Raw genomic sequence first — 20,688 nt, forward strand, 5'->3', positions numbered from 1 at the left:
GATTCCCTCATTACCACCACGGTGATGTCACTGGCGTGGACAGATCTGCAGTTCACTGGGAAAATACTGGTTGGATGGCTGACCCCAAGGAGTGTTGGTGAATGGAGTTAGATTCAGCAGGTGATTGTTCACAAGTGTATTTGGGCCACTCCTGTTTAATACACTTATCAATGACCTGGAAGAGTCTATTGAGTACACCCTCAGCCAGTTTGCAGACAGCAGCAAATGGGGCAGGATTATGGATCTGCTGGGTGGAACGCTCTGCAGAGGGATCTGGAGAGGCTGGATTAATGGGCTGAGTACAATTGCATAATGTTGAACAAGGTGAAGCGCCAGGTGCTGAACTTTGACCCTATTTAAGTGCAGATGCTGAAGCATATCCAAAGAAGGTCAACAAAGATAGTGAAGCACAAGTCCAGTGAGGGTTGGCTGAGAGAGTTGTGAGTGTTTGGCCTGGAGAAAATGAGGTTGACAGGAGATCTTATGACTCTCTATAACTACCTGAGAAGAGGAAGGAAGGTGTTGTAGTAAGGAAGGTGTTGACTTTTTCTCCTAGATAACAAGCAATAGGATGATAGGATATTAGGAAAAAAGTTTTTTACGGAAAGAGTGATCAAATATTGGAATTGTCTGCCTGAGGAGGTAGCAGAGTCACTATCCCTGGATGTGTTTAAACAAAAGCCTGGATGTGTCACTTAGTGCCATGGTTTAGTTGAGGTGTTAGGACATGTGTTGGACTCAATGATCTTGAGGGTCTCTTCCAACCTAGTGATTCTGTGATTCTGTGACAAGAATAAATGGTCTCCAGTTGTGCAAGGGGAGATTTTGATTGGATACTAGGAAAATAATTGTTCACAGAAAGAGTTTTTAAGAATTAGAACACAGATCTAAAGGAGGTAGCTGAGTCGCCAAGTAGGCAAGTCACTGTACCTGGAGGTATTTAAAAAATGTGGTGAATTTGGTAGTGTTAGGCTAATGATTGTGATGCCTTGAGAGGCTACCTAGAACAGAGGCTAGACAGGGTTAAAGGAATAAAGGAGGTATTTATTGAAAAGGCTTTCAAACGATACACCTTGGGCAGTACAAGAGCCTGGCCGAGGCTACACCCAAGATTGATGACCAGTCATGAGTTTTCACACTTTTATAAGTTTTGGTCCACTTACATATTTGAGGTTAATTGTCCAATTACAGCTTCAGGTTATGAAGTCCCATCCTCCCAGTTTGCTCTCCTCAATTCACCATTGATTACACTTTTTGGGCCCGAAGCTTCAACGGTGTTCTTGGTTCTTGGGCAGGAAAAGAATTGCTTAGTCAAATAAACTGTGAAGAGAATTCGCTAACACTTTATATGAAGTCCAGAGTCATATACTAAAGCAGTACAGAATCTGGAAAATATGAAAGCTAACACTTGAAAACAGGACACCAAAACCTGCATCCCTGGCCCCACTGGCCCTGGCTTGGTATTGTGGTTGCAGAAAGGTATTATGAAATCTGCTCTGAAATAGTTTAGGATTGTGAAATTCCATTTCTCAGAGACCTAGGTCAGGCAACCCCACTCTGGAGCCCTAAACTCTTTCAGTTTGAAACTGCTAACTCTTGTTCTGTCTCTGCAGGCCTTTATGAAAGCCTCTGTCTATTTTCCTTGCAAGCCTGTTCTATATATTAAGAAGCTGCTATAAGGTCTTTTTAGAGCGTTCTCTTGGCTGAGCAGCCCCAACCCTCTCATCCTTTTATCATAGGAGAGGTGTTCAAGTCTTCCTATTGTTTCTGTGGCCTTTCCCTGGAAAGGCCATACCAACAGGTCTTTTTTGTGTTGGGAACCCCAACTCTGAATGCAGTAGTCCAGGTGGGGTCCAAGAAAGCAGAGCAAATGAGGAGGATTATCTCCCTCAGCCTTCTGGCCCTCAATGCAGCCCAGTTTTCTTGGCTGCAAGCACACATTGCTGGCCCATACCTAATTTTATATCCAACGTCCATTGTTCAGAGATGAAGGATGTTGAGAGCATAATACCTGTGCTAGTGTTTTTCTTTGTCATAAAGTTATCTTGTTTTGACAAAAACAAATAAACAACAAAGTTTATCTCTTATATTTTACTATTGGTGCTTACCTGAAGTTCTACAGTAATATATCATCAATTCACTGGTCCACTGGTAATGTATGAAAGATAATGTGTAATCAACACACCATGACTTTGATGATAACTTCACGATAATGAATTACCAGGGAAATGCCAGCAGGTGCATACTAATTACTGATCATATCACTGTAGTGTGAATTTCATTGCTGTTTTTACAAGCAAGAAGCTAGGTGAGGGTGATCAGCCTGTACTTCTGATAGAAGGGTAGCTCCTGAGAGGTCAAAATGTGATCTAAAACTCTACTGTTACTGAAACTAGTTTCAAAATCTTACTGTTGACACAGAGAGCCACAAGCAATTCTGCCTTACTCTTATTATTTTTTTTTTTTAAATGCAGGAAAAAAACCCCATTAATTCATCTTTTGTATTTGCCCATTCAAGCATTAGGTCTGTATTTCTGTCCTAGTTTAGGGCAAATTTAGGGAAAGCCTCCAAGAGGAGCCCCCAGGAAAAAAAAAACAAACAAACCCCCCAAGACTCCTCCCCCACCACCGGGTTCGGGAAGAATTTTCTCAGAGGAGAAGTGGAAAAAACCTGTTTATTAATCAAACAAAACACTCCCCAACACAAGAGAAGAAAATGAACAACCCCGGATGACAAAAAAAAACTCTTTCACCGGTGTGAAAGGGTGACAAACTCAGAAAATCTCTCCTGTGGGTGGTATCAGTCTCCAGCGCTGAGAATGGCTGCTGCAGATCTCAAATTGCAGGGTCCTGGTGTTCCTCGGTGTTCCAGGTCCGGTCCAAACAGGTTCAGAAGGTATACAGAAAGGAAAGAGGAGAAAGAACAAAAAACAGTCCAGGGAAAGAGATTTGACTGCCTAACTAACAAGCAAAAGCAAAACTAAAGCTAGCAAGCGAAGCAAAGCTAAGCAAAAGCAAGCAAAAGCAAGCAAAGCCAGCAAGCAGCCAGAGCCAGCCTGAGCCAGCAGAGCTAGCCTCTCAAGCACAGACGATGGGGGAGGAGAGCCAACTGATAAGTAGACAAAACAAAGTTTCGTTTATACAGAACACACGATTGGGGATACAAGCCACCCTAACATCACCCCAGGACAATTTCAAAACTGAAACTCATTCTCAGTTCACATCTTCATAGGAATTTTTGGTAGATGTTATAACGAGGGCTAGCAGCCATAAACTGTGGCTTCAGATTGTACATTTAAAGAATGAAAACAAACAGAGAGAAAACCTGGACAGTAATGCAAAAACAGACTGCTCAGAGATTATGCAGTTTCTCTCACTAGAGGTTTTTTATAAGTTGCCTGAAAGAAAACAAGGCTGAATGACCTAGTACTGAGATCAGCTCCTCCAATGTCCAACCAACTGGTCATAGAATCACAGAGTAAACTGAACTGGAGGGCATCCAGCAAGGATCATTGAGTCCAATTCCCAGCTTTTCTATTATTCTGAATGATTGAATAAATACTTTGCAAGGCCCTTATCCCATGCATGTATATTTTCTCCAATAATTACAGAAATTCCTTTCTACAACCACTTAGCATTTACTATGAATTCTCTATGAGAATATCAGCAAGATTATTAATTGCCAATTTGTTCATTAGTGATAAGTAGAGAATTAGATATTTCTTTTGTCTTAAAGTGAAATATTAATTGTCTCTGCCTTCACTAAGTCATCATATAAATACTACTGTCTAACAAGTATAAATGTGTATAAAATGAAAATGTTGAGGTGACATTTTACAAGAAATGGAATAAACCAGTAAGCCTTTATAGCAAGTAAATAATTAAGGTCAAAAGAGTTTTTCAAACAATTTTATTTAAAAAAAAATGAAATCTAAAGGCATTTCAAAACTGCACATTCTATAGCAGAACATAAATAGAATATTAAGACAGTAATTACAACTAAATGATCATGACAGCTTCATAAAATAGTAAGAGCTGGTTTCCTGAATTTAGGGAACACATTCTTAATAAATATATTTCTAAAAGAAATACAGAGTTCTCTCCAGGGCTTTGAAGATGAAAAATTGTTTTTCTCTACAATCATACGCACAGATATATTATAAATCTTGGAAATAAATAACAGGAAAGAAAATTCCCACACTTGCACCAAACCAAACCAATCAAATTTACTTTTAATTCTCTTAGATAAACAATGATTTTGAATCTCCGTTCAGGTGCCAAGATATCCCCATTCTCATGAGAGGAAATACTGTATAGGAAATTCTATGATATAACAGGGCTCTGGAAATCACTCTATTCAAGTCACTTCCTGATTCCATCCCGCTAGTGAGCTGTTGAGCATTGCCCTCTCTCCACCCCGCCAGACTTTTGTAGCTATTTTGTTGGACTTCTAACCAGTCAGTATTAACAGGAACTGAAGAAATTTAGTACAGGATAAATTATGCTCCAGGTTTTGAGTTGAAGAGAAAGAAAACTAAGAAATAGATTTTTCAATTACCTTCAGTAGTCCATTAGAAGGCTGTCATTATTATGCATTAAAATCTTATGTTGTATTTTCCTCTTTTTTAAAAACTTGTTTGTTTGTTAGAATTAAGACCTCAGTCACATCTCGGAATCTCATTTTATCCCAAAGTCTGTTTTCCTGTAATGAAATACAGGATCTTTTATCTACTGCTGTTTCAAGAAGTTTGCTTTTCCACTGTACCTATAAATAGTAATTAAGGATAGCAGGTCATATATGGAAAGCAGGTGTATAAGACAAACAAGTCTGGCATCTGAAGAAACATTCATTAGGGACAAGTACTCCCTCTTAAGAAATTCTGCCTCATTAAGGGATAATCATGAATGCATCAATAAGGTGACATAACTGATTACTTGTGCATCTGTCTCAATAATTTTTGTGCTGCTTAGTTCTGCCAGCAGTGGCAAGCAGAAACAAATTGCCACTGCATTATAATGTTAGACTGATATTAGTGGAGTCACAATTGGTGATTTCATTTTGATTTAAACGGTAAGAACTTACAAAGTTGCCTCATGCATATGTGGTTGAACTTGATGCACAGATGATTGGTGCTGACACAAAAATGTCTATAAAGGTCATTAACAGACTAAAATTTGATTTCTATTGAAGAACATCATTACAATTTGCATGATTAATACTAAAGAGTCGTTGTTGTATAAGCAGAAGTTTCTAAAAACAGCATCTGCAAAGCGTTGCTTAGCAATACTTATGTATATTTTAGCTGCAAGAATATGTGTTGGGACAAAGTTAAAGACTATGTTTTTTTAAAAAGAAATAATTCAGTTCAGACATATTAAACTTGAATTTAATTTTAAAGTATATAGACAGTATGTTTAATGTGAAAACAATTGTGGTTGTTTGTTAGTGTGACAAATTATTTCAAGTTGCATGTAAGTGAAAAGGAAGGGAAGAAAAGGTAGCAAGAGTCTATTTGCTTCAAATTACATAGAAGTGGAAAGATGAATATTTAAAATTTCTTCAAAAATATCACTTTTTTTTTGTTGACTTCAGTAGGTCCAAGAAAAACAAAAGATGGTGTAAGACCTCTCGGGCATCCGTAAATGACTAGAATTTTATATGATGAAAACTAGGTGCCACAAGATGATCAGAATCCACTGTCATTTTACAGATGGACCTAAGATTATGAGGATTACTTGCCTAATTGTTTTGTTTGTTTGGTTGGTTTTTTTAAATTGTCTTCCATAACAGAATTGTTGGCCCAGTTCTATAAGTGTAAATCTAGCGCCTGTGCACGCAGAAACAGAAATCCAAATTTCACTTCACTTTTTTTCTCAGCTTATATCCCAGAAGAAGTAAAAGGCATATTAGCCCCCTGTATTAGGGGTTTTTTTCTGCTTTGTGACTCAGGGACTGGAGACAACTACAAAAATTCTGTGACTTTTCTGGCTGCTGTTATGGACTTGCTGCTAAATTTTGGGCAGGCACAGACAGGCTCCAAGCCTTTCAGAGAGGTAAGCATTTAAATGTAGCCAATTTTATATCTTATTTATATCTTATTCTTTGGAGAAACCATTGAAACTTACTGCTTTGTATTTGAAATTCCTTGCTTTAGGCAGAAAAAAAGGATCACATTTGAAGAGGACAGATACAGGCCTGAATTATTTGGTTCTACTCATTACATTTTATAATTTTTAATTATCAAAAATATTATGGATAATAATAAGGTTGAGCATAATTGGGGGGGTACTATATATTTTTGAAAACAGAATCCAGATTTATCATGACTTCAAAGTGGGCCCTTTAAATTTGAGACCATCACATTTTATTTGAGTTATGATAGAACTTTTACCGCCCTTACAGTATGAAAAAAGACCTCTATATAATGATCATGGATTGCTAAGACAGGTTTGTTGGTTACAAGCTGCAGCTTTTGCAGTCATCAATATTGTACTGGGTAACATTCAAAATACCTATTACAATGCATTCTATGGGCCTTGCTAGGACACTTGTTTTCTGAAAGTTGAGAAAATAATTAGAAGCAGGAGAAAATTTCTAAAAGCCTAAGGCCTGAAGGTTTATTTCAAAGGATCTGGTTTGCTTGATTTTTCCTGAACTCTTGTCTAATTTACATACCCCATTCCCAAGATTTAACATAGGTTATTCAAAATTTGTAGAAAACTTATTCTTTTTCCTGAAGTGAACTATCTTTTATAATTGTCATGTTATTTCACTGTATTATTACATTTCACATCAAAAGACTTGATTATAATCTAGATTGTGTACTTATCAGAGACTCACCTTAAAACAGTCCTCAGATTTCTGTCATACAGAGCATAAGCGAGTGAAAGGGGTTATTGCACAATACTCCTCCATTACAGACAGCTCAGTGAGGGATTGGGAAATATCCAGCTGCTAATGTGTTTTAAATTACATGCCCTTATATTGTGCGCTTTCTAATATTAGGAAAATTGGTGCCCTCTCTCTTTTACTCAGATAAAAAGAATTCATTCAATCTCACATCAGACATTTTAGTTGTTCAGAACATAATCAGGAATATCAATTTTCTAATCAAAGAAAAAAAAAAAAAGAAAGGGTTTCATTTTGTAGTATAGCAGAAGCAACAACTCCAGATGTAGGTGATTTAGACAATACAGACAAAGACATTTCAGTCAAATTATACTGGCTTCCTTCATTTCGTATTGTAACTCCTCTTGAGTTCCCTTGTTAAGTGCGCCAACTGAGTGCTACCTCAAGCCCTTTTTCCAGAAGTACTAGTAGGCTGTAGAATGTGCTTTTTTCTCCACGGATCTCTGTGGCACAGTATTTGAGTTCCTCTGTCGGCCTATCCCCTTTCCATAATTTCATATGACTAGTGTCAACTTCCATGTTGCTAAATTCTCCAAAACTAAACTTTATATCTCCCATTATACATAAAAAATATAAAAATCAACACAGTGGAAAGTCTTAAGGTGTAAGGAGCCAAAGGGAGCTGAGGTCTTTTTCATGGAAGGCAAGTAATGGAAGAAGTAAGAGTGATCTGAATCACACATGGAGCTGAGGTGTTTGAGCATGCACCAGAACCCAATAGCTATGACATATTCACTGGTGTAATGGAGTACATAGGTAGCTAAATAATTCCAGTGATATCTTTGGAATGAATTAGAATAAAGTATAGGGAAACAAGATGCTTTCACATGAAAAAGAAAATTTGTAAAGATTAGATGAAATTGCGAGGGATAAAAATAGGTAGGTATTAAAGAATTTTCTCCACTTTATGCTGTAGCTGTCTCAGGTTTTACGTCCAATAAAGTACAGTAATCTCACGATTATAAGCCACACCATTTTGACTAAAATTTTGGTCCAAACCCGGAAGTGCGGCTTATAATTAGGTGCTGCCAATATATGGATGAAGTTAAGAAATTTGCCAACCCAGAAGTGCGAGCCTGCAGCAGCCCTGAGCCAAGCCAGAGCCCGCCTGGCCCCACCGCCAGGTCAGCAGTGGCTCTCCCCGGCCCCGGCAGCAGGGCAGTGGCGAGCCGAGCCCGCATAGCCATGAGCCGAGCCAGTAAACCCCGTGATCCCATGATTCTGTTACTAGTTGGCAACTTTGTGAAAGTTGCATGCGGATCCTCGCTGCAAACAAAAGTGCGGCTTATAATCCAGTGCAGCTTATATGTGGACAAAGAACAAAACGTTGCCGACACCCGGAACTGCGGTTTACAAACAGGTGCGGCTTATATATGGACAAAGAACAAAAAGTTGCTGCCACCCAGAAGTGCGGTTTATAATCAGGTGTGGCTTATAATCATGAGATTACTTTATTTGAGTAATAGAGCAGTAGAAACACCTCAAGCTGGGTTCCTCCAGAAAGAGATCGTGAACAAAGAAATACCTGTGCAATTCTACCTTACAATCTAAATTCCCCGACTCTCTCATTACAGTTCCAACCAATATTAATGTCTGGGGTCTTCCCATTGCTCATTGGATCCCTTCATTGTCTTTAGGCAGGCCATTTGTTTTCTTACATTTAAGGTTGCTGATTCTGCTGATGAGGGTAGCAACCTTCCTTGCTTCTTTATCATCCAGTTCCAACTAGCTCTGAGCCTCCTTTCAGTTAACTTGTTAAAAGTTCAGCATATCACATCTTGCAGATTAAGGCTGCAGTGCACCTAAATACTAAGCCAAATAAGGATAAGGCATTAATATCCTTTATTTTGCTACAGAGCGATTCAGGTAAATAGGGAGACTGGACAGTGGTTAGAGACCCACTTGCATGATACTTTTAAATGTAGCCACAAAGTTACAGAACTGCTGCTGACTCTCAAAGCATTCACAAATCACTTGAAATTACCAAAATTATGTATGTGTCATAATATGTTCTATACTAAAAAGACAAGAATATCTATTTTTACACAAAAGGAGAATGAGGAAACAAGAAGGTGGGGACAGAGGGTGTTTATGCCTAAACATAATTTACAGTTTCACTGCTTCAATTGGTTCTCTCCTTTGCACTTTTAAATACCTATGGATGTGGATTAATTATTATCATGTCTACTACTGAATGGTACTTTTTATATTATTAATGTTATGGTATGTTATCAACTGACAAGCAGGTTATAAATAAGTCAACAAATATGGGCATTGCTTGGCAATACAATAATTTTTATCACATTTTAAAGATGGGTCAAATAGGCTCTGAGTAAAAAAATCAGAAAAGTTAAATCTATTCAATCTATCCAGTAAATCTAAGAGAAAACTAAGGGGTGAGGCCATGATCACAAGCTGTAAAAGCCTACAGAAGGAAAAAAGACAGCAATAGCAAGCTCTTCATGCAAGATCACAAGCATTATAACATGATCCTATCACTTCAACCTAAGCAAGATAAATTCAGACTTGGCGTGCAAATTCAACTGCATTTTCCAAGCCATTGCAATAACATCTCAAAAATTCTGCTCCCTTCTCTCATGCTGGGAACATTTATATCAAGAGCATTTAATTAAAGCATGCTTTAGTTTAGCACCAGCTGCAGAACTGACAAATTATATCAGGAATTTCATTAGGCCCCCATTAAGTCAGAGATCAAAGTGTAAGAATATAGCAATTGCTTCAAGTCTAAAGTTTATGAAGGATGTGACAAGAAGTGTCTGCTTCCATATAGCATTCCACACCACTCAAGAGGACTGAATCTAGTGTTAGCCTTTAATAAGATTAAGATTTGTATGTGTTGCTCAAAGTCTTCCAATGACATGTATATTAATATATACTGTAAAAAATAAGACCTCTTTCTTTTATGCTTGTTCCTTCTGTTCAGTACAAGAGCCTTTCCACAGGTGATTTGATCTTCCATAGTGACAGAAAATTTTTCACCAATTAATACTTATTTAGAATTAGTGCTTGGTGATTTACATTTATTAATTCACTGTACTGATTTTAGACAATATGCTAGGTATAATATTTTTAATTGTATCTTTCTTACATTTACTTTAAATGTAGCTAAGGTATAAGGGAGAAATGTCTGTATGTTCAGATTAATTATTCCTTGGCAATTCTTTAATTAGTACTAACTTATATATGACATATGGAAATGTATTTAATTTCTAGTGCAAAAGGATTTTGAGGATAATTTCATAAACTGCATATTTCCAGGTTAATCTTTTCCCTGTACCACTCTGCATCTGGCTTGAGGAATCTCTTCCAGGCTTCTCAGTTTGAAAGTCTCATCTCTTAAGACAGGAGCTGTTCTGAAACAGAAACAGTGCTTTGCTTTCTACCTAAATACTCTAAATGCCAAGGAACCAAAATGTCTCAGTACTTCCAGCATGAAGATTAATCAACTATCAATAATCACATGGATTATTTCTTGTTCTTTCACTTCCAAGTAAATTACTGTGCCAAGCAGGTATTTATGGCATTTATGATTCCAGTTCTGATATGTTGCTTTTTCCTGGAAGAGATCCAGGTGTAATTCAGAAACAATAGTTTGTCTTTAATCTACAAGAAAAATTATGCCATCATTCAGGAAAGGCTAACCTTGCTTCTTAATTAAGGTAAGAATTAGTGATCTTGAAGGGAGTGGTAGCCTGTATCTTTCAATGCTGACATTAATTGTACAGCAGCTCACTAATGGAAGAGCTCAGAACAGAAACATAATTCCATGCCCTCTCTCCTCCCTCCTTTTGACCAGGTCCTACCACCTTCTTGTACCCTCCTTCTGAAAAAACTTTTCTATCTCAAAATATTTAACAATTTATTGTGTATATTCTCTGATGTGAAAACTTATCTCAGGTTAGTGTTCAAAATTGGAAGATTTTTCAGACTCAGCATTGTAATTCTATTTTCTGAAATGCTTGTACCTGCAAGAACCATGATTTTGTATTATGTAAGCATTGCAATGAGTATGTGCTATGCTCATTTTTATTGACGTGCGTAAAAGGTATAATTTTTCTTCAAAACACCAGGAAGGTAATTATAAATATATTTTCTTGTGGTTTAGGTGCTCAAAAAATTCCTGGACTACTGTTAATTTTGAATTGATGGAACTGCAATATTAGATTGTTTTACAACTCCACTCTTCAGGATTCTGGACTAAAATAAAGAAAATCAACAAAGAAATCTGCACTTTTCTACAGACTAAATTCATATTTTATAAGAAAGTTTAGTTGTTAGCAATCTTTTTGATTTGGACCTGCTGTAAGAACTCATGTATGTCAAATAACTTTATTGTTAGAAACTAGGAAAAATATTTTAAAACCAAGGATAATTGAGCACTATATTAGACTGGCTTCACAACCTTCGTCAGGGGAGGTTATTGTTAATAGTAATCCTTGGGCAGGTTTTTATTTTTGTGTTGTAGTAGCATTGCATGCATATATATGTATATATGTAAAAAAAGTTATTAAAAAAGTAAATATTGGGTCAGCAGTGAATGAGTTAATGCTGCATTCAAATCTGTAAAAATCAGATTTTGTTAACAATTGATCCAGTACTTCAGAGTTGAAGCTCCACTGTGACTCAAAAGTAAGAGTGTGAATAATCCTTTGCAAATTCTTCCCTGTTTTCTATTACAGTTTATATTTTGACATTAACAAGCATTGGAAATTGTGACAGTCAACAAACATATCTAAGGATTAAGGGATAACTAGTGCTGCATATTAAAATTTCATCATAGTCATTGATATTGAGTTTTCCATTGCTGTCTAGACTGTCTAGACAAACCATAGTAATTAAAACCTAAAAAGGTAAATAATTTTTTAACATAATCTGAGAAAACACCAAGATGCTTTTGAACTGCGCTGAGGGAAGTGGGAGCTATAGTAGTCAGCTGAAATGCTTTGCAACCATGAAAATAAATAATTAAGAAGAAGAAATAAGTGAAGAAACTTCTGACGTCATTTTCAAATGGCAGCAATGAAGTGGAAAATTGCTATACTATGTAGAAGAACATTTAATAGTACTGTAATAAATCATTCACTGAATACTATCACAGTTTAAATTAAAATAATTTATAATTAAGTTTAAAGGACCATTGAACATATTTTTGATGTGACTCCTAGTAATGTTATTCCACTGCCTGTTAGCAGAAAACAAAAAGTTGAAGATCTCATTTTAAATGATCCTACATAGTAGACTTCAGATGCAATTTTTAATAAATGCATCAATTTCTTATCCTGAGAAGGGTTCAGCTATGACACTTTTTACAGACGAGTAATTTTGACATTTTCCTAAGTTTACTTAAAAGATAGTTCAGGTAGAAATACATACAAATTTAAAGCAAGTTGAACTAACTTTTGAAATATTACTGCATTGGTCAACTCCAATGTGCTAGAAACAGTATACAGCCAATGCAATAATGTGAGAAAAATTGTGTTCTGTAGCAAAAATAAAATCAATATAACTTAATCACTCGGTCTTCAACCAGTGATTAGGGATTGCAGAGAGAGTAAGGCACAAGAGTAAAATCGTATTGCCAGCAATGCCTGGGTGAGCCACCAACAGGCCAATACAAATTTTTTACTTTGGGTAATTCTGGTTTGTAGTCATTGCATTTCTTTGAAACTGTTCTTTAGCTTAGTCTTTAAATTTGAGCAAGTCTTATGGCTTCCAGTTTTGGTGACTAGAACATCAAAAGACTGAATAGAATTATTTTTTCTTTATTATTCCCCCCATGCAAAAAAGTGCATTACAGATAATAATAATGTAAAAAACTCCAACAGATATATTGACATATTTCAAGCATGCATTCTTCCATTTTTGATTTTTTTTTTTTCTTTCTGAAAAATAACTTCTAGGAAGTGTTAATATTCTTTTGTAGGAAAATCTCAAATCCTGAAAAAAATATATAGCTTTATGAAGCTTCATTTATTGAACTTTTTCAGTTATTAGGGAGCAGATGTGCTCCCTCTTGCCTATAGGAATGACTTGAAGAAAAGAATTGCATATTTGAAGTAGCTCCCAAGGCAAAACTTAGATGATTTATTTTTTCTATAAGAATACAACAATTGTATTAAATATTCACAGAATATAGCTACAGCACTTACAAAGATGTGTTCCAAGCCACAAAAGGGACAGAGAATATGTCAGAAGAGTCAATGTGAAATCTTAATACATAAACCAGCCAGAACAAAATGTGAACCACCTACTCCAACAGTGGACAAAGTACAATCTGAAAATTAGATGAGACAGTTAAAGAAACCCAATGAACTTCTGACACTTGAATCTTCCTTTTTAACTTTCATTTTTTCATTGCATATTTGGATAAATTAATAAATTAATACATTTGTATCTGCATATATGTGTGTGTTTGTATACACACATATGCAGATATAAATGTATTAAATATAAATGCATATGTATAAATGCATAGACAGATTAATGTTCTATAATCATATGTGTATAGAGATATATTTGTCATAAGTTTACATACTCTTACTTTTTTCCCCAGGCCTTTATATCTCCTCAAATCTTTCCTCCCATGTAGCCTTCACTAGATTTACAAACAGAGAGAGAAAAAAAGTCCTTTGACTACACATGTGTGCAGTCATTACTCCTTTTTCTATTCTTTGATGTGGCTCAGCTGAATGTCACCCGGTGAAAATATTCTAGATGTGTTCAGTCCTGCCTAACTCTAGGATGGTGAGAAAGCTGGGGGCATGGTACACATTTATTATGTTGTCTGGCTCTTCTGTGGATCTTCTGTGCTTTTTGCTGTAAAGTGTCTTTTTTAAGTAATGAGCTTCAAAAGTAATCCAGAATACTCAGGAGATTTATATTGCATTAGAGTTGTGTTTTGTTTTCTTAAATTTTTATGGGGATGCCATCACAGATGATCTAATGAAGATTTTCTATGACATTCCACTGTTGTAAAAGGAGATAACAGACCAAAACATGAGTTTAATACAGAAACTTGCTACATGTCTAGGAGGCAAAACAGCTTTTCACAAAGGGCAGTGGAAGTCCCAGACATGTTTTTGTGTATGATGTGCCAAAGGCATAAAAACAGTGGTTCCATAGCCTCCTAAAATGACAAAGCATGAAAGATGAACCTGCCGATGTAACATTAATCAGAAGAATTTTTCTGCTTCCCACCTGTCACCCTACACCATTAAATAAAAGAGACTTATAAAGAAAGGGAGCCGGTTTTGTTGTCTGCACCAGAAAGGAAGTGATAAGCATATTTAATTAGTTATTGTTTACAAAGCACTTATGATGCTTGGAAAAAGCTACTAGATATGCATGATCGTAATTATGCTCTTTTTTTTTCCTATAGTCAGGTAATGTAATTATTATATCTACACAGTCTTTCAAATGAGCAGGCTACAGAAATATTGAATTTTGAGATTTTCTTACTACTGTTAGATATCAATAAGGCTGAATTTTTATTTCGGTTTTATGTCATTAATGAGTTTATTTATCAATGTGTCCTTGGCACTCAGGACCATGACTAACTTACGCTGAGCTTTCCTGACATTTATTTTGAGTAATGCAGATGCATTTTATTATGTCATCTTTTTCTACAAAAATATATATTCATACATATTATGGAAATATTTTTCAGGACCTGAAGCTTTTTTTGAGAAAGATTTAGTCTTGATTATAACTTAACTGTCAAATGTGGCTTCTTATAAAAGAAAAGGAAGAAAACTGATGCATTATATGATATTAACTTTTTCCTTTTTTTAAGTTTCAGTGTCAATATGTAGATATTTTATTTGAGATGTGTATTAAATTATCCAAATTATGAGCTGGATTCTGGGATACCTTGAACTCTACACAGCTCATTGCAAATGCCAAACCCTAAACATAGCATCTAATGCTGCAATTTAGGGTTTTTGAAATCCAGTCTATGTCTCTCTTATGAGTAATTGGAATGTTTTTAAAGATAATTCATCCTTCCAAGCCAGAGTGTGCCCTGCCCTTTTTCCACAAAATTTATCAAAGAAGGGTGATAACTCTTTGAAAGAACTTATATCTTAAAAATGCAACCAGAATAACACTTTTTTTTTTTTTTCTCATAAAGTATTATTTTAAAGGTCAACCTCAGGAAAGCAGATCAAGGAGATTGCACCAATTCTTTTCTCCCTCTATAAGATGCTATCACCTTTAGATATATGCTAGTGTGATTCACCTGAAGAAATACTATCCATCTCTTTAAAGAAAGCTTTGCCACTATGAAGAAAATAAATCAAGTTCAATAAAGAAATGAAGTCAGATTTGAAAAAGAATGGAGAAGATGTTGCATGCTGGCTAGAAAGTAGGACACAGTTACAGACAGGTTAAGGAAACCAAGATTTGAGTTTCTGCTCCTAAGTTCTGTGGTTTACCCAGTTTAATAACAAAACTGGGACATGTGTGACATGTATGTTGAAAAATCTCTATACACTTGTAGACATGCAATTTGGAAAAGTTTAAAAAAGTTAGTCAGGACTTCTTAAGAGTTTCAGTAATACACCTAGGAACATGGACCTAAATTTGTAACCTAAGAACAAAACGGTTTTAGAAAATTTTAATAATATCATGAGGCCAGTATGTAAAAATAGAATTAATTTTTTTCCAAAGGAAATTTCTAGTTTTAACTTTGTGTTGAGTGCTCCCTAATGAGATTCAAAATACACTCTTCTACAAAATAGAAAATCTGATGAAAAAGAGAGTGAGACCATCTATACTTCATATTTCAAAAATATGAACTCTTTCATTTCTATGTTAAAAACCTTATATTAAATATTAAAATTATATAATATAAATTCAACATATTTCATGGCCTGACAGCCAGTATTCCATCAATTAATATATGAGAAGAATAAAACATTAACCCTATGTTTCTACCTTAGACCAAAATCTTTCAGTAGTACTGAAGTGGGTAAGTAAAGAATATTTTACTTTTACCTTCTGAACATTTTGTGGAAAATTTCTCAACTTGACTTGTAAAAGTAATTATAGTATAATAATTATTCTGGTTACACCTAGACATCAGGTGTCACGGAATTCTGATTTATTACAGCTCCCTCATTATTTACTTACTGTAGCTGCTGTTTTTCCTCATCCACTGAGCAAAATGTAATATTACTATATAATTCCACACTGTAAACGTGATTCACAATTATCAACTACCTATAAACCATTAAGCATTGCACTTAGTTACAGGGAATTAAAATAAAAGGTTAAATTATTAATGTATATATAAACCATAAATTTCTAGAACCTAATACTTGATTCTTCTATTTATGATTTCCAGCCTTGGGATAGATATGAACTTCATGTACTTGGTACATAAAACTATGGCAAGATCACAATTTTTCATGTAAATTGAAACAAAGGTCAGGAAATTGTGTGCAATAACCAATTACAGTATACAAGAAAAAGAAAGAACCTCAAACAATGAGCAATATGGTTATGCTTGAAAAACCTTAATGTCAAAACTGCAGTGTTAAATGGAAGTCTGCACATTCATATGCAGATTTTGTCAGTTCAGCATAAATTCATTCTCACTGAAACCAAAAATAGGGTCACAGAGGAAACAGACAGTGAAACCCAATAGTCAAGGTAAATTGGAAAACAAGGCAAATTTGTTTCTCTTTCCTAGTGTAAAAAACAAAATAAACAAACAAAAAATCCCAAAGAAAACCCAAAACAAACAAAAAACAAAAAAAGCATACTTGCATTATACAGATAAATGGAAGGTTGCTAAATCAGGAAGAGGCAAAAAAAAAAAGCAAAGTGAACAGGTAGAAAATACCCAGTTAGGCAATCTCATAGCTAAGACTTAACTGGACTTTCACAATGAACACAAAGGTTGGTGTCATTGTAAGGCAAACTTGCACTGATGTGGAAATAATGATCAGTCCTGCAATAAGCTCCCATTTTCAGAATGTCACCAAATGTATTTTTTTTTTCATAATTCTTCATCTAGTTCTCTAGGACTAGCACTATAAGCCCACTTCAGGGACTGCCAAATGAGATGGCTGTGGTTTTCAATGACATGCTAAGAATTTGAGAGATATAATTGCTTCATATCTCTTATGTTAATTTTAAGAGGACTGTTTGGGTTTTTTTTGATTTTGCTCTTAGATGATATCTGATGTACAAAAATTGTATTTTAGCTTTAATCCATCCCTACTTAGACAAACATTTCCCTGTCCTTAGTCTTCCCCATGCAATTTAGCAACCAACAATGTCTTCAGGGACTGTTTAGGTATTTTCCCCCTCTTCATTTAGATGCATCTTTAGGTGTCACTGGGACAGTGTAGGGGAAGGAACCTTAGTTTTTTCTAGAAACATTCAAAACAAAGACCATCTTTATAAAACACATCTAGAGTTTAAAAGGAAATGCAGTGCTAGTGCATAGATTACTGAAATTTAAATTTTGATGTCACAATGATTACATAACACTAGCAACTAACTGCAGAATCTCAAATAAATAAGTTAGTCTTTGGACACAAATAATTTTTAAAAAAGATCACAAATAATTTTTAAAAAAGATAAATGAGTAATCTCCAGCTTTGGAATTCCAAAAAAATTAAAACAATTACAAAATTACTGAATGCTTTGGTGTATAGAAACTCTAGCTTCAAAACTGTCAGATGTTGTAAAACTGTTGTAAAATATATATATATTTATTGAGGTAGTAGACTTAGAAGACTACTGAAAATGCACTATAGATTAACATTTTTCTGTATTTCTGAGTTATTTTAACTAAAGGAAGAAGAAAAAGGTAGTAATTTCTCTGAAAAGAGCAAAATGCAGACACTTTGAAATAAAGCACAGGAAATAACTTTGTGAGTGTTATTTTCTAGTCAGTGGAAGGATATTCCGAGAGGTCCAGATTCATAGCCTTTTGTTTTGCAGAAGTCTTGGGGGATAGAGAGAACAAAACAGACCCAAAGATCTACTGCCAGGTTTTTCAGGGAACGAAACTATTTCTACGAGTGGAAAAATAAGTACAGTAATTTCACGACTATAAGTGCATCAGATTATAAGGCGCACTTTTTCTTGCAACGTTGATTCGCGTGCAACTTTTGCAAACAAACAAATTACTAACAGAATTGCACGATCGCGGGGTTTACTGGCAGGTGCTCAATTTGCAAACTTTTTTCCTGGATCAGCATAGGCTTTAAACGCAGTCTAAAAAGAATCAAAACACTAAAAAAAAATACAAACAAGAACAACATCAGCTATGGAAAATCAGTGACAAAACAGAACAAAACTCAGTCTCTTTTTCAGTCACAGACACTCTTCTCCTCCACACGGTCCCAGGGGAGAGCAGGGCGGGGCAGTTCCCTCTCAGTGGCGGCAGCAGGCAGGAGCAGGGAGGCAAGGTGGCAGCGGCAGGGCTGTCTGCGTCTCGATTCTCAGTGCTGTTCTCAGAAGCAGGAGGATGTAGCAGCGCCGGGTTGCAGGGCAGATCTCACCGCGCAGAGACACCTCTCTCCTCCACGTTCGGACCAGCGAGTGTCTCCCTCGGAAGGACAAAGCAACCAACAACCATTCACCCTGACCCCTCGACCCCTCAATACCCACCCCCCTCACCCCCCCCAGCAACTGAGTCACAGCCCCCCTACCCATCCCTTTTGTCTTGAGCAACTAAAAACTAAGGGAGCTGCCAAGCCAGCTTGATAATGGGAAAAATTCTTTACCTCCACCAGGGGAAAGAGTAAAAACCCCCCAACCCCCAACACCACTTCAACCCATTTTTACTTGGGAAAGGTGCGGCGCAGTATCAGTTAACGGTAAATTTTCAAACTTTTTGCATATATAAGGCACACTTCTGGATTGTGAGCAAATTTTAGGATTTGAAGTGCGCCTTATAGTCCTGAAATTACTGTAGTTTTTATTTGAAAGGGTGATGGGCTGATTGGGAAAGTCACTATGTAAATCTTTGAGAGAGGGTTAAATACAGATTGCTGTGGTTTAATCCCAGTCTGCAACTAGACCCCACATAGCCTCTTGCTCAGTCACCTGCTGAGATGGTGAGACGGGGAGAGAATTGGAAGAATATAAGCAAGAGAACTCAGCAGTTGAGATAAAGACAGCCAAATAAATAAAGCAAAAGCCATGCACGCAAGCAAAGAAAAAAACTAGGAATTTCAGCAAAATAAGGAATTAATTCATCACTTTCCATAGGCAGACAGGTGTTCCACCCCCAGGAAAGAGCAGTTACTTGGAAGACAAACACCATCACTAAAAATGTCCCCACCTTTCTTCTTTTCCCCAGTTTTATATGCTGAGCACCACAACATATGGTATTAAATATCCCCTGTGTCAGTTGAAATCTGCTCTTCTGGCTGTGTCCCCTCTCTGCTGTGCACCCCAGACTCCTCACTGGTGGGGCAATGTGAAAGGTAGAAGAGGCCTGGATGGTATGTAGGCATTTCTCAACAGTAACAAAACACCACTACTTCAGCACAAATCCAAATAATAGTCTCCTACTAACTATTATAAAGAATATTAACTCTACCTGAGCCAAACCAGCACACAGATGGGCAAACAGCATAGATCATTCTGGTTTTATATATCATATGAGCTTTAAAACAGCTTTGAGTTTCAGTTGTTATGTGAGTATCCCTCTCTTCATTTTTGCCGGTAAAACCCAATGTTTTTTCTAGCCCTCTAATCTTGAGTAAACTGCATTTGCACTATAATTGCAGGGATGATGGAGTCCCACTTTCAGCTTTTGATTGTGGGGATGTCTACAGATATGTAGTTACATGTGAAAGATCACAGGTGCTTGTGTTAGAGCACCTGAGCTCAACTTCAAGGTACACAAAACAAAAAACCAGAAGTCAGGTTAAAAAATATAACTATAGGAGCAAATAAGTGAACTGAAAGTGATGCCATGTAGGTATGTATGTATGCCATGTATGTATTTTGGGAAGAAGTACTCCAGTTTAAATTCAGTGCAGTCAAGCAGTATTGAAATTGCTGGTGGTACAATCTTCTTAACTGTCCACAGGCTGTTTCTCACTTGTCCACTCCTTGTTTAAAAATTGCTGTCCACACAATCATGAAAAGAGTATGGAGTAAGTGGGTAGTACATTCCTAGGAATCAGGAAGTCTGTAAATAGTTTACCAGTGCTTCTACAATCTGTGCAACCTTTTATTTTGTTAGCTTTCTCACTGCCAGAAAGAGCATCCTTGAAACTACTCTTAACCTCACAAGTTCACATAACTGCACCTAAGATAGCTTTATTCTCCTTCCTAGTATGAACATGCTCACAATGTGTAAAGACACCCAGTGCTTACTTCCACAGACCTGAAATCTACCTTTTCTCCACATTGTAAGAGGACTGTAAAGTGGATAGATGGATAAATGGATAGACCCTTGTACACACAGAGGACAGGCGCAGGTCTTCATCAGAGAGTACGGTTGTGTCAGTAAGATCAGACAATTATTCTGTCAGTTACTTTGACCAAAGAATCATCACTTTCAGTAAAACAAGCATTCATAAAATGGTACAATTAGGCATTTCTTAATTTATAGGGTGATGATTTTTTTTAGAAATACCATTGCTAAACACTGGAAATTGCTTGAGGAGTAAAGTACGATTTAATAGGAGCAGGCCACAGGTCTGAATGTCTTCTGTATAAGTACTGGACAGACAAGGATCTAGCAAGTTTCTAAGTCAATATGAGAGTTACCTAATCTTTCCTTG

This window comes from Catharus ustulatus, chromosome 1 (assembly GCF_009819885.2).
Source record: "Catharus ustulatus isolate bCatUst1 chromosome 1, bCatUst1.pri.v2, whole genome shotgun sequence".
NCBI lineage: Eukaryota > Metazoa > Chordata > Aves > Passeriformes > Turdidae > Catharus > Catharus ustulatus.